Source organism: Sapajus apella, unplaced genomic scaffold (genome assembly GCF_009761245.1).
Source record: "Sapajus apella isolate SASKATOON/1434 unplaced genomic scaffold, GSC_monkey_1.0 scaffold8, whole genome shotgun sequence".
In the NCBI taxonomy this organism is placed as follows: Eukaryota; Metazoa; Chordata; class Mammalia; order Primates; family Cebidae; genus Sapajus; species Sapajus apella.
In genome coordinates, this window is record NW_022436948.1 from 19,881,655 (window position 1) to 19,895,657 (window position 14,003).

General features: G+C 35.0%; 1 protein-coding gene and 1 pseudogene across 1 annotated transcript in view; both read left to right on the top strand.

The window, feature by feature from the left end:
• The window catches only part of MRPL39 (mitochondrial ribosomal protein L39), a 196,336-nt gene that overhangs the window by 146,188 nt on the left and 36,145 nt on the right, over positions 1-14,003 (top strand). The window lies entirely within an intron of this gene.
• On the top strand, positions 1,096-6,430 carry LOC116550933 (annotated as a pseudogene).

Genomic DNA, 14,003 nt, shown 5'->3' on the forward strand with positions numbered 1-14,003 from the left:
CCTAGCTCATTCTTTGTATTTTTAGTAAACATGGGGTTTTACTGTGTTAGCCAGGATGGTTTTGATTTCCTCACCTCATGATCCACCTGCCTTGGCCTCCCAAAGTGCTGGGATTACAGGAGTGAGCCACCAGTGCCCGGCCAGTTTTCCAATATTTTATTGAGGATTTTTGCATTGATGTTCATCAGACATATTGGCCTGAAATGTTCTTGTTTTATTGTGTTTCTGCCAGGTTTTGATATCAGGACAATGCTGGCCTCATAAAATGAGGTAGGGAGGAGTTCCTCATTTTCTATTGTTTGATATAGTTTCAGAAGAAATAGGACCAGCACCTCTTTGCACCCTTGGTAGAATTTGGCTGTGAATCTGTCTGGTCCTGGGCCTTTTTTGGTTGGTAGGCTATTAATTACTGACTCAATTTCAGGACTTGTTTTTGGTCTATTCAGTGATTCAACTTTTTTCTGGTTTAGTCTTGTGAGGGTGTATGTGTCCAGGAATTTATTTATTTCTTCTAGATTTTCTAGTTTTTTTTTTTTTTTTTTTTTTTTAATGTGTAGAGGTCTTCTTAGTATTCTCTGATGGTAGTTTGTATTTCTGTGGGATCAGTGGTTGTATCCTCTTTCTTATTTTTTATGTGTCTATTTGATTCTTCTCTCTTTTCTTCCTTATTAATCTGGCTAGTGGTCTATCTATTTTATTAATCTTTTTGAAAAACCAACTCCTGGACTCATTGATTTTTTGAAGGGTTTTTTGTGTCTCTATCTTCTTCAGTTCTGCTCTTTTCTTAGTTATTTCTTGTCTTCTGCTGGCTTTTGAATTTGTTTGCTCTTGATTCTCTAGTTTTTTAATTGTGGTGTTAGGGTGTCAAATTTTTTTCTTTCCTCCTTTCTCCTGTGGGCATTTAGTGATATAAATTTCCCTCTAAACACTGCTTTAGCTGTGTCTCAGAGATTCTGGTACATTTTGTTCTCATTTCTTATGTCTTTGTTCTCATTTTGTTCTTATTTCTGGTGTCTTTGTTCTCATTGGTTTCAATGTACTTATTTATTTCTGCCTTAATTTCATTATTTACTAATAGTCATTCAGGAACTGGTTGTTCAGTTTCCATGTAGTTGTATGGTTTTGAGTGAGTTTCCTAATCCTGAGTTCTAATTTGGTTGCATTGTGGTCTGAGAGACTGTTTATTATGATTTCCATTCTTTTGTATTTGCTGGGGAGTGTTTAACTTTCAAATATGTGGTCAGTTTTAGAATAAGTGCGACATGGTGCTGAGAAGAATGTATATTCTGTTGCATCTTCCTGCACACTTTTATATGACATTTACTCACATTAAGTGAAAACAACAGGCTCAATGAATTGAACCAGAAACTAGGAGGTATAGGGTACTAATGAGAAGGAGATGAGAAATCATGTGAATTACGAAAGATAACTTCAGTTTCTGATTTTCCAGTTCCCAATATATTTCTAAGAGATCTGGTTGTATTTTCTTTTTCACTTCTGAATATCTATGAAGTTTTCCTCGTTTGGGAAAAATTTTTTCATCACTGAATAATCCCTGACCAACATAATAATTAAATGGGATAATGTCATGTTTATAATGTAAATTCTAATGATAAAGAAGTAAATTTACTGAAAAAGAAAAATGTTCTTTCTCTTGTGCAACTTAGGTTTCAGAATGGAAATATATTTTATATTGGCCAATTGGACTGGCTGTGAAAAACCAGTAACCAAGCAAGGGAAGTAGATGTTGCTTTAATGAGGTATCAAATATATCTTGTTAAATAGGTCTTAGACAATTATCATAAATGCACACTCAAACATCATTTATTTGCAATAGAGAGACATTTAGAAGTGATTCATATGGACCTTTCCTTTTATCTTTGGAAAGGATTAATCTAAGCTTCTGCTATTTATTGACCTATGGCTAAACTACAAAATTTAGTTGTGAAGCTATAAAATCAATTAGTCTAGACCTCAAATCTCATTTCCTATGAAAGCCTCAGCCTTGTAGCTGTATGAACAAGTGTTTTTAGATTTTTTTTTTTTTTTTGCTAGAACAAAGAGAACATACTAGAGATCACAAATGCATTTTTTTTTTTTTAACAAACTGTTTCATTGACCTTAACAAAGACTGAGCTGAACTTAAGTGGTAAAGACCTGAAATAAAAAGATTCATCTTATGTCTGAATAGCATTTTTCATAGCTCTCTAATATTTGCATTTTCTTACCTAGATTAAGGAAATCTGCAGTTGACTTACTTTTTCTTTAGCAATGTTTTCTCTGTTTATTGAGAATAGATATCTTTATCTCTTTCATGTGTTATCTTTAGTAACAGATGTCAGTAGGATCCAGAGCCATTTTAGAACTTTACCAAAGATTAGGAATGAGTATAGATCACATTGAGAGTCTGTAAGAAGACAGTATTTCTTATTTAGTCCCATAAGGACAATATGGGACTAAATTGTGAGCAAAGATCGCATTTGAAGGATTATGTTCCTTTTTTTCTGACAAGTAACATGTTGTATACTATGGAATATGAATCTTTATGGTGATTGGAGAGAGACTGAGCTAGAAAGGAACTGTTTTTAGCTCAGTCCCTCTCCAATAACTTCAAAAATGGAAGCACATACCTTCAACAACATATATTCCTTAGCTGAACTTGAGATTTTGCATAGCCTCTCATTTATTCCTTCTAGAATCAGTAAAGTGCATTAGGATTCAGAAGACTCCACTTGTTCTATTTGCTCTCCATTACGTTTCGACTTCATTAGGCACTGCTATCAAGGGGCACTGGTAGCAAATGTATATATCTTCTAAATATCTATGATATAGCAGCTAGGTGGCTACATGTTGGGCAAAATGAGATAAGACAGTATCATTTTAACATGCTTCAAGTACAGTGTCAAGGCCTTACTATGTACTATTTCATTTTAATCCTAAAAAAAAAACAAAACTCAAAAGAAGGTATGATTGGGTATATTTTATAGATACAGAGTCTAGAGTTCAGAGACATGAAACTGCCTGGCCCCATCTGCACATACACAATTATTAAGTAAATGGACATCTCAGGAGTCAAATCCAAGTTTATTTTGTTCCAAATCTGATGTTCTTAATTAATATGCTGTATTTCTTTCAGATAGCATTGTTTACCTTTAAGAGACTAAAATTCTAATGATACTGGTAAACCTGTTAGTTATCAATTGAGCAGGTTATGGTGAAAGAAAGTATAGACTCGTAGAAGCTATAGAGAAGGCACCTAAGCTGGGTTGACAGGATGAGACATGGCATTCTGGAGAAGGTAATTTTGGTGGGGGAGCAACAGACAACCCACAGTGATGGAGGGAAGCCATATTTCAGGCATTGGGTAGGGAGTGTGCACATGCTGGAAACAACACATCATTTTTGTAGAGTGGGGACCCAGAATGAAAATAAGGGAGTGATTCTAGATGAGAGTAACATATAGGAGCCTTGTATGGCATCATTTATAGCACCCTTAACAGATTGGATTTTTCTATAAATCAATGGGAAGATGTTGATGATTTTATGAATAAGAGTAATATGCTTAAATCTTAATTTTAGAAATATCGCTCTGGAGACTGTGTGCAGATCAGATTTGGATGTGATCAAGACTGGAGGCAGGGGTACCAGAGTTTTCTGTTAAAAACTGATTCATGCAAGAAAAGATGACTCCTGAAATAAGACAGTGATCATTTAGATGAAGAGAAAGAGAAGATTTGAGGAATACGTGGAAACAGAATTTACTGAATTTACTAGTTGAATTGAATGTGAAGAGGAGATGAATAAAGAGGAAAACACCCTCAAAGATGATCATGAATTTTGTCTTGATTGAGTGTTTGATCAAATGAGTGGCTACATAGGAGGAACAGTTTATTGTGAAAATGATGGGGTATCTCCAAAGGACACCCAGACAGGGAGGTTTAGGATTATATATATGGATCTAGAGCTCTACAGAGAGATCCAAACTAAAGATATGCTTCTGGACGTCATCAGCATTGAGGTGGTGGTTCAAGTTAGTAGAGAAGATGAGACCTTTTAGGGACAATGTGAAGAAAGAGAAAGGAGAGGATAAGTTGAGAAGCTTCATTTGGAGGATGGGTGGAGGAAGAGGAGCCTGTGAAAAGTACAGAATAGAATAAACCATGTAGATCGAAAGTAATCCGGGAATGACTATAGTCAATAAAACAAAAGGAGGTGAGAACAACCAGAAGGCATGAGGAACAGTTTCACATTCTACAGAGAAGTGAAAAAGCTTGAAAAGAATCTTTTGGATTTAGCAACAGAATGATGATTGAGATAACATCTCTCTTCAGTTTAATAACTTTTGTTACTCAAGCTCCTCATGGTGATTGGGCTGAGTGTGGTTAGAATTGGCTCAGGAGAGAGGTGTAAGTTCAGGGTTTATGCACCACTCCAATATTCACAAAAGAGAAGAGATTTTTTTTTCTCCTTGAAATAAAATTATGAAAATAAACCTTACTTACTGTCCTTCTCTATTTGTGTACCCCACTCAGGGAAATCAAGGGATTTCTTTTCATTAGAAGGAATTGGCATAGGAGTAGAATTTATCCCTTTCCACTTTCAGAGTCCCTCTGAGCATAAACTATATAGCAAACATTGGATGAAGAATGTATATTTTCAGTATCAGAAGTTGTGGGTGTTCAAATTATGTGTTTGTAGATTAGTTTTAAGAACATAACTTCTGCCACTCAAAGTTAGAATTGTGTTCTTACTCCTTGTGACACTGAGGAATAAATCAGAAACAGAAATTTTCAGTGAATAAGCTTGAGTCAGATAGGTCTGTGGTCTGTGTTTGGATACCACCTCATGCTTTCTAGGAGATCATGGGGAATTAATTTATTTTAGTTCCAATTTCTTTCTAGGTGAAGTAGGAATGATGATATCTACCTTTTAAGGTTTTCATAAGCATTTAAGGAGATAATGTACTTTCAGCATTTAAACAGTTCTTTGCAAAAATCACTGCTCAATAAATGTTAACCAGTATTATTTTCATTCTAGTCTTTAAAGTCAACCTTTTTTCTCTGCTTTGGGACATATCCTTGATTGTGGCTTTTCAGACATTGCTCTCACACCTTGTCATACTCCACTCTTCTTAGGATCCTCAGTCTTTTCTTTTTAAATTCTTTCTTGTTACCAGTCATGCCCAGGGAATACTTAAACAAATCAATGTTTTTCTTTGGATATTTATGCCTATTTAGTGAACTTAGAACTTATTTCTTTTCATGATCAATTCTTACAATGAGTAGTCTATACTTACTCTCATTTTTTTCCATTTTGTTTTGTTTGTAAACTTGAAATGGAATCTTAGCCTACTGAAACATAGACTCCTAAAATGGCTCATTGGTGACATATTACTGGTGAAAATAAATGACATTTTAAAATCTTCCACCTCTTGGGCCATTCAGCTGCATGTAATTTTCTTGAGAACCTCGTGTTTGAAAACTTTCTTATTCTTCTTATGTGTGTCACCACAACATCCTCAATCTTTTCTTCATTGGTCCCTCTTTTACCTCCCACATCACAGTCACTGGAGTTTCTCAAGGATTAGTCCACAGATTTTTCTTCTCCTTTTACAGTAATTCCTTCACAGAGTTTTTTTCTACTTAGAGTTTTTCCCATGATCTTGATGATGAAAGGCATCACATCTACATCTGTGTTCTGACTTTTTAACTTGTACTCAACCTCCGTATCTCCAAATATGAGACCCCTAAAATTCCTGTCATTGTCTCATTGTCTTCAGTAGATAAGCTCAACTTTCACCCCTTTTCTGAGCTTGACTATTTTTTCAGTCCACAAAGACTTCTACCTTTAAAACATTTTGTTTTAGACTGTACCATTAGGATTAGAATCTGCCTTAAACTATGTGAAAACCCTATCCTCCCTAGCTTCTATGTGCTTTGAGGTCAGCATCCACATTTATATTTCTTTTGTGAAACTCAAATACTTCACAATTAACTACTGTGTCCGCAATTAACTACTGTGTCCACCACTTTAAAAAGTCAGTGTTGTAGATGAAAAACAAAACATAGGTAAACGCCAGAGTAGAAATACTAGTACACCCCAGAGTGGTGTAATAACTTATTTGGGAATTTGTATTTATTGTCAGGCTAAAGTTTGCTTAATAATATTAATAGATATAATTAGACATACTAAACAAATGTTTTTTCTCTTTTTTTTGTTAATTATTTGGCACTTGAACTTAATATCATTGAATATATTTCTCCATAACTCTGGTTAAGAAATGAATAGGAAATTTTCAATGAAAGTATTAAATGGAGTATTTAGCTAACATTTTATGAGCCACAATTTGAAGAATGTTGTTAATTCTGAATATAATTATTTTCATTAAAATCTGGTAAATCTGATTTGTGCAGTGAATTGAAAAAAAATGCTTGGGTCATAAATTCTATGAAGAAATATTTTGCTTTGTGTGATATTGAGCAAAGATTTCTTAAACTTTCATGTTTTTCATTTGAAAAGATCCAGACTAAATTTCAAATAAATGGTAGATTCAGTAAAATCAAACAAAATACTTTCTGGAACAGATCCACACAAAAAAAGGGAAGCAATTTTTCATAAATTCGAACAAAAGACTAAATTTCCCTTATTCCTACTTAGTATAAAGCTCAATCTCAGTACATAGACTTGTTTTGTGTATTTTCTGGTTAAAAAATGACTGAAATTCCATTCTGGATGGAAATACTTAGCAGGCCTCTTTATGGTGGTCAAATAATAATTTTGATACTATTTGGGGCTATATGTTAGAATATCGAAAGTCCAGTTTGAATTATTTTTGACAGCTGAGTCACCACAGTGATTCTGCAAATGACTTTTATTTTTTCATTTTGATTTCTCTATCACAATTCAAAGAAGGATTTTTGATCAGAAACTGTACTAAATTATATGATAATGAGAAAAATTTTAAGTCATAACAAGAGAAAGGTTGAAAACTAACAAAGTTTAGCAGAAATTTTGCCAAGAGAGAGATGAGGGCCAGATGTGATTGAGTTACAGTTGAGACAAGTCAACAGCATCAGTGTTTTATCCTAGTGTATCCAAAAGAAATATGTCTGCAAGATGCCATATTTCTGCCTCCAGGTATCAGTTTCATTTGATGTGTTGCTACTTTGCTTTCATTTATTCACTCCTTTATTCTATAAAAAATATGTGTATTACAATTTGCAATTGCAAAAATTTGGAACCAGCCTGAATGATGTACCATGGAATACTACTCAGCCATACAAAGGAATGAAATAATGGCATTTGCAGCAACCTGGATGGAATTGGAGACTATTATTCTAAGTGAAGTAACTCAGGAATGGAATATCAAACATCAATGTTTTCCCTTATATGTGGGAGCTAAGCTATGAGGATGCAAAGGCGTAAGAATGATACATTGGACTTTGGGGACTGGAGGGAGATGGTGGGGGGTGAGGGGTAACTGAACTACGTGTTGGGTGCAGTGTGCACTGCACTGCTTGGGTGATGGGTGCACCAAGATCTTAGAAATCACCACTAGAGAACTTATTCACATAACCAAATGCCCCCTGTTCCCCAAAAACCTATTTAAATAAAAAAATTGACAAATTAAAAAAATGAAATAAAATGACTTAGTCATAACCCCAAAACCAAATGCCCAGAATATTTGCATTAAATACCAAATATGTGACCAGGTACCAATGACTGGCATTGCCTCTAAAACATGTGAAGTTACAGTCCTGACTCTTGCTAAGCTCTTCTCATTCATCTTTACCCACGCCTTATTCCCAGATGGGAGTCACATGCAAGAATCACAAGATGTGAATGTGGGTTTTATCCTTTGGGGATTTTGGGATTCATGGAAGCTACAGTATTAGGAAAATACGTATCTGGCTTTTGAATCTATCATATTTCCTCTGTTGTCTCTATACTGGAAACACCAAGGAATGCAGGAAAAAAGGTAGAACTTGGAAAGGCTGAAGCTCATTTTAAATAGATCAAGCCCTGGAGCAGGGGAAGATGGCCACTGTGAATTACAAGCCTAGGCTAATGATGCTGTGATATACTTTTAGGTAATAGTTCAGATGTAGAAGGTAGGAGACTCTAAAGAAAGTTAGCGTAACTCTGTTTTATTATTCTTTTTCCTACTGTAATGAATCACCCAAGCTTCCCCTTTCAATGCATGGGGTAATCTTTAAATAACTATAGAAGGAGTGGGCTTCTGGATAGCTTCATTCTTTTCAAGATATTTTTATTCCAGCTGTACTTTTCTTAATGTTCTATCTTCTTTCTCTCTCTCTTTGTCCTTTTTATTTACACTCTGCATATTTTAAAAGAGCGATTCATTTTCCTTATAAATAATTAAAAATCATAGAGGTTTATAAATAAACACAAAAACAAATAATGGGATGGTGTCTTCTTTTATAGTTAGTCTTATAAAATTGTAGAGAAAAATGATTGGAAATAGGTTGATTCCGAGAAGCTAGAAATAGAACAGAAGAGAAGAGGATTTGCATGGTATTTTTGTTTGACATCTAAAATCCAAGTTATTCTCACAGGGGCTTGTCAGTCCTAAAGAACATTCTCTACATAGAGAGGAAAGTTACTACAGCCAAAGTGGTAACCTCCTAGGGTGTGTCCCATGCCATCCCAGCTTTTTCAGGCTTCTCTGATCCAGCATAAGTTACAAAACTTACAATCAGTGGGGAATTACCTAATTTGAAGTCTTGTCACTTCAGTGACTTTCTAAATAGAAATGAGAGAACCCAAAAACGTTTTGAAAAAATTTTTATTTCTTCCTGGCAAGTGCATGTGTATTTTTTCGTGTATGTTATTTGGATGTGAGGAGCTGTCATTATCTCAGGAACAACTATGAAACAGTCTCTGGAAAATGGAATTCGATTTTGGGTAAACAACAGGAGAAATTTACTGTTTTTCTCCAGTAGCTCCACAATAAAAGGTATGTTCAATGTCACTGAAAAGAAAGGCTACAAATGCTGCTTTTTCTTCACAAGTATCCTTTAAAATAAATATAGGGAGGGCAAAATTTGAGTAATTAAGAGGAGAAAGTTGGCCTGTGCTTTGGCTTTCTTGATATTAAAAAAGTGTATGCTAGGGATTGTCATCTAGAAGTTTACTTCAAATATCCACTGACTTTCTTATGCAGAAACAGTTATATATTCCTTTTCTAAAAAGTGAAAAAGGGTACTGACACAGAACAAATGTTTCAATGGTTCATTGATTATAGGACTGAAATAAGAAGACTATGAGTGTGGTCTGTGTGTATGTAAAAGTGAACGAGAGAAAGAGAGACACAGAGAAAGAGGTGTTTGAGGGAGAATGGAGAGTTTTTGGTAAATAAAAAGTATGTATACTTAAAACATAAAAGCTTAAAATAATGCCAAGTAGAAAATAATGGCTATAAGAGAACTAAGAAGAGAGAAATTGGTAGGGTAGGATATTTTCCATAACAATTAAAAAATGTTATAACTACGTTTTTATTTTCTAAGCTTAAAGCTCTATGATTACATATAACTGACATGAATAGGTTCTGATCAAACTTTGAACTAAAGCAATTTATTATTTAGATTTGATTTTTGTGTTTTTCTTCATCTAGCTACCAAGTTGATCACATTGTTGATAAAAAAGTTAATGTAATCATTTATAATAATATTATATCAGTGAATCAGATCTGAATAATTCTCTAAAATGGGTTAAAGTCATTTAAGTTAAATCTGTTCAAACGTTTTTATTCCAATTCTACTTTTTTTGATAGTCTCTTTTCTCTCTTGCTTTGTCATTTTAATTTAAATAATAAAAAATAGAGTGTTTAAATGGACCATGTCAAGATACTGGTAAACTTGAAACTATTCTTATATTAGAATTGTTATTAGTACATTTGTATTCAAATAGAAAAATCAACCCAGGATAAATCTTTCTTTGATGTATAAATGGTTAACTATTAGACCTCATTTATGATGCTCAGAGATATATAACATATTAGTAAACTCAGGCATTGCTTTTCTTCCTTCCTTGTTCAGTTAGCTGTAGAATACGAAAAGAATCATTTCATACTGACTGATTGCTGTCCTTCATTCTAATATATTTATAGACCTAGCATATGTTTTGAAACTTCAAAATGTTTTTCAATGTAACATAAATAGCAAATTTAATTTTGAACCTGTTGATATTTGGAATAAACATGTAGCACAATGTTTGACTCATAGTAGACAGTCAATTAGTTTTTGTGGAAAGGATGAAATCTTCAAGTTGACTATTCTAGAAAGATTGGCTAGCTTAAGTTTACTCCATGAAAGTAGACTGTTTTCCTAAACCTATATAGTATTTTGCAACTTCCCGCTATAATTCAGAACTAAACCAAGGCCTCTTAGCTATAGATGTGTCTGAACCAGTCTATCATGAATTCAACAAAAATGCTTTTAAAAATGGTCCAAGAATTATTTCTTTGGATAACTATATGATATACTGGTTTATATTTAAATTAAAAAATAATTCAGACATATAAATTAAATGCTACCAAAGTATACAAAATTGAAAGTGAAAATAAAATATGTAACCTTAAAGCACATGGCTGTTGTTGAATTGGGAACGTGGACAAGCTACTGTGCTGTCAGCAGTAATTGCCAAGGTCAGGTTCAATTAACGACCAATGCCATGAGCAGAGCATCAAACCACCCACCTTCACAAAACACTTGCAGGCATGAAGAACCATGGGCACATATTCAAGAAGAAGCTAATAACTTGAAGAGAAGCAAAGGGACTCCCATAGTTCCCTTTATTTCCATATTGTTTGTGATGAATAAAGCCTTAATATTCATAAATATCCAAATAATTCTAGTAAACTACTCAAAACATATTTTTAGATTATGGAAACACATATAAAATGATTTTTTTCCTGAAATATCAATTCTCTATGGTTTCAGGGAAGATAAGTATTAAATGTCTTAGAGATGCAGTATGAAACCTCCTGGGTTTCATGTTTGCCCTGAATTGATGAATCTGTCTTTTCTAATAAGAAATGCTTTTAATATTCTTGTAGGTTATAGAATTTAAAGAGATTATACACATCACTCCTTCCTTCATTCTTTAAATCATTTACCAAATAAGGAGAGTCTCTTAAGTTAATATGGGAGTAGAGAATTAAGAAGGACAGAAATAGCCTGTCTTCATGGGATGAAACATGAAAAAGTTATTACACCTAAAGATTGTTATGAAGAAAAAGCTATCATCAGATCCAAAAGTTGATAGGAATGTTTCAGTTAGGAATAAGTTCAAGAGATCTGTTTTACATCATGATGAATATAGTTAGTAACAATATACTGTACACTTGAAAATTACTGAGTGTGAGGTAATGCATATGTGAATTCATTTGATTTAGCCATTCCATAAAATTAACCATGTTGTATACTATGCATATATAAAATTATTGTCAATTCAAAAACAGTTGGAAGAAACAAATGAGAAAAACAGAAGCATGGTGGTTTGTTTTTTTCTGTGGTCTTTTTCATGTTCTTCTATGCACCTGTGATGCCCTCTTCAGGCATTCATGTTCCACTTTCTAGGCTGAGCTCAGGGAGCCATCTCTGTCTTTTTCTAGTGCCTTGTGCCTGTGTATGTATCTCTTTCATTGTCTTCACTATGCTATTAAAATTGATCTTTTTATATGTCTGTTTCTGTCAGTGAATTACATACTTCTTGAGGGTGGTGACAGATATTATCTTTCAACCCTAGTCATAATGGTGCAATTGAAAAGTAGGTTAGTTGATTTGCTGAAAGTTGAATTCTTGGGAGAAGGCATGATGAAGAAGAAAAGCTTCACTTCTCTGGAGATAGGAAGGCTGAATTCTACTCTGAGGCTGCCATTTCCAAGTTCGTAGGAAGTGAAAAGAAGGACACCGTGTGAACCTCTGTGGCCACTTGCAGCGCTGAGCTGTGGCAGATGCTTTCGGTGCTCCGCATATCTTCCTCTAGGACCCTCTCTGATTTCAGCCACTGTGTCAGTGGACAATCCTGAGAGTTCAGACTCATCTCTAGCTGGCAGCTGTCACCTGTTTTTCTGGGATTTGGCTCGGGAAAGTGCACACTGGAAGGGGCAGTGATTTTTATCTTGGGGCATTCATAAACCAATGACAATGGGAAGCAGTTGGAGAAATTTTTCAGCCTCTTGTCTTTTGCGAGAAGTGGGAGAGGTGGAAGGGGGATGACTCTGAAGGGTGTTTGGTTTGCGTCTCAGAGGAACTGGCAGAAACAAACCCACATTTATAACACAGCCTTATGTTTCCTTTTCTTCTTCTCACTCTTCTACTCATTTATTTCAGCTTCCCGGTATCTCCTTCCAAGTAAACCACCTGTACCCAATTCTAAGTCCTTGTCTTAGGCTCTGCTATTGGCAAGACTCAAACCAAGATTCCAGCCTAAGCGGCAGGGCTCTTAAGTGGTAGCCTAATAAGGCCAATAGTTTTCTGTTTTGTTTCCACATAACAGGCAATATTTTCCTCCCAGCCTGTACATGCATTTTCTCATTGATGGTTAGGTCTAGCCAAGGACAACTTGACTGACATTTTTTTGTTGTTGTCGTCTTAGAATATCTTCTCTCTATTTACTAGGCAAAATTTATGTAATTTTTGTATTTCTCTCATTTGTTAACAGGGAACCCTGAGCAGAACACATGCACAAACTCATGCAATACCCTAAGGGACCAGGTTCCCCACATGTACTTGGAAATCTTCAGGATGCTCAATGATAAGTTCAATAAGTTGCAAGATTTCAAAAATATTTAAGAAGAAATTTGTGAGCCAAGTGTCTCCAAGTCATTCAGCCTTCTGAGGTTATGCTGTCCTTCAAATATAAATTCAATAAATGATCTCCTCCTCCACAAATTCAGTAAGTGATACAGTTGGCTAATACCCTTTCTCATATTTCTCTAAGTAAATGAGTGAAAAGAAGTGGGTACAAGATTCTCTTGGCTTATATATTCTCCCATTTGACATAATTCCTAGTATCATTTCCTATTTTACGTTCTTTAACTCTGGATTTGTTATTCTCCTGGTACCTGTCTCCTGCCTATACCAATTCGTTTCAAGCCAGAAGGCAGTACCTTTCCTTCAATGCTTTCTATATCATCAACCCAGGGCTGTTACAGAGAACGTACTTTACCTGAAGGCTTGATCATATAGCACAAATAAGGAAACAACCCCAAATAGAATAAGTGAATCACCTTTCCTAAGTTCATCAGCCATTTCTGCTCTAGGGGACTCATATTTTTTATGCTTTTTTTTTTTGACCATAGCCTGCTACTATTTTTGTAGGTCTGCTTTTTCATTCCACAGTCTTTTTCCCCCTTCAAGTCCTTAAATTCACCTCCCACCCATCTCAGACAAAACCTTTTACAACACACATTATTATAGCATGTGGAACTTACTGATCATTTGTTAAATGGAACAATTTAGCTATTTAGCTTCCTTTGTGTCAACCTTCTCATTCCAGACTCTGCCCTAGACATTGCCTTTTGTAACAAAAAGTCCCAATAATATGTTCTCTCCAACAAACTGCCAGTTGGCAATGCACATTTAATAATTCAAGAAGCGGTAGAAACTTTGAAAATCACAGCTCTTCTTTAACTGTTTGAAGATAAAATTCTTAGGTGGTCTCGAGGTCGAAGCATTACTCATGACTGCTCTGTCAGGGGCTTTGTTAGAGGAAGCTGAATGGCGTCAGTTCTTTACCCTTTCTCGGAATATAAAATCTGAGGGTCATAGCTGCCCCACCTGCCTCCCTCTCCTCCACAGTCAAACACAGACTAGGCTGACTGATTTGGGGTCAGTCCTATTGCCAGCTCCACTTTATGCCTCTAGCGGATTTCTCAGGTTTGCACCATGGTCAGGGACCAGAATAAAAGAAAGTGAACTGGGAAATTTTTAGGGTCAGAAAAGCAGTTTTAAACTCGTACACACTTTATCAAAATC